Source organism: Octopus bimaculoides, chromosome 4, assembly GCF_001194135.2.
Source record: "Octopus bimaculoides isolate UCB-OBI-ISO-001 chromosome 4, ASM119413v2, whole genome shotgun sequence".
NCBI lineage: Eukaryota > Metazoa > Mollusca > Cephalopoda > Octopoda > Octopodidae > Octopus > Octopus bimaculoides.
In genome coordinates this window covers 103,358,859-103,360,203 of record NC_068984.1, presented here as the reverse complement: position 1 = coordinate 103,360,203, position 1,345 = coordinate 103,358,859, and positions in this window count along the sequence as shown.

Genomic DNA, 1,345 nt, shown 5'->3' with positions numbered 1-1,345 from the left:
TATATATATTGATAGAAAAAGTAAGACAACAAAAGAAAGAGACCTCGATATTATGTAAATAGAGTAAGTTATCTGTAAATAATATGTGACGATTATTCGGTACCCTTGATAAAACTCCGAGTTTCAGATGTCGGGGCGGAAACTCGGAGTTTTATCATAGCTACCGAATAATTGTCACATATTATATCTATCTATCTATCTATCTATCTATCTATCTATCTATCGATCTATCTATCTATATATGCATGTATGAGTGTGTGTGTGTGTGTGTGTGTGTGTGTGTGTGTATGCTATGATTTCAACCGGGGATTGGAACCGTGTTGCGATGTAGACTTGTGAGAATCTATCTCTTGCTAGACACAGTTGGCCACATTAATAAGCTTGTTTGAATAATATCTGAACTACAATCCGATCAATACACCGTGGCTGGGCACTCCTTCGGTTACGACGACCAGTGTTCCCGTTGATCCGATCAATGGTACACCCTGCTCGTGAAATTAACGTGCAAGTAGCGGAGTACTCCACAGACACGCGTCCTCTTAACATAGTCCTCAGGGAGATTCAGCGTGACATACCGAAAGTAACAAGGTTGTCCCATTGAACTACACGTACTAACAGATTCATTTTTGCCAGCTGAGTGGACTGGATTAACGTAAAAATAGAGCATCTTACTCAATGACACAAAGCGTCTCCAGGAATCGAACTCACTACCTTACGATCGCGAACAGAATACACTACCCAGTAAGCCACACGATTTCACCAATACACTGTGCTACATAGGAAATGCTCAGATCGAAAAATAAATATCACACATAAGAAAGACAATATTATCGGAGCCTGGAAGGTGTTGCAAGAGTAATTAACTTTCTACAGCCAAGTTCATTCTAAAGAATTATACTTTTTAAAACGAACTTAGCTATAAAAGGTTAAATATCTTTCCCAGAGTCAAAGCAGCAACAGAAATGAAATACGAAGCCATTAGATGCGGTATTCTATCAACATGGCCAGCTGCTAGTTTACAATGAAACCAAAACGAACAATGTCAAACAATTAAGTGTACTAAATACCAAAAGGTGTAAACTAAAATAAATCGTGTGAAATTCTGTTTATAGGAACTTGAGAGACATTCATCAATTCAATGTGAAGTTCATTATAGCAAATAAGGAAATAGAAATTGTAGAACATTTGGCTCGAGGACATAATGAAGTCTCGTCTGTTTAAGGTTACTAACAGTCTTATCAAATAGCATCTACTTTATTGGCTTCAGTTGATCTATCTATCTATCTATCTATAACTATATATCAACCTTTCTCTATCTCTGTCAGTTTTTGCGTTTTTGTCTCTC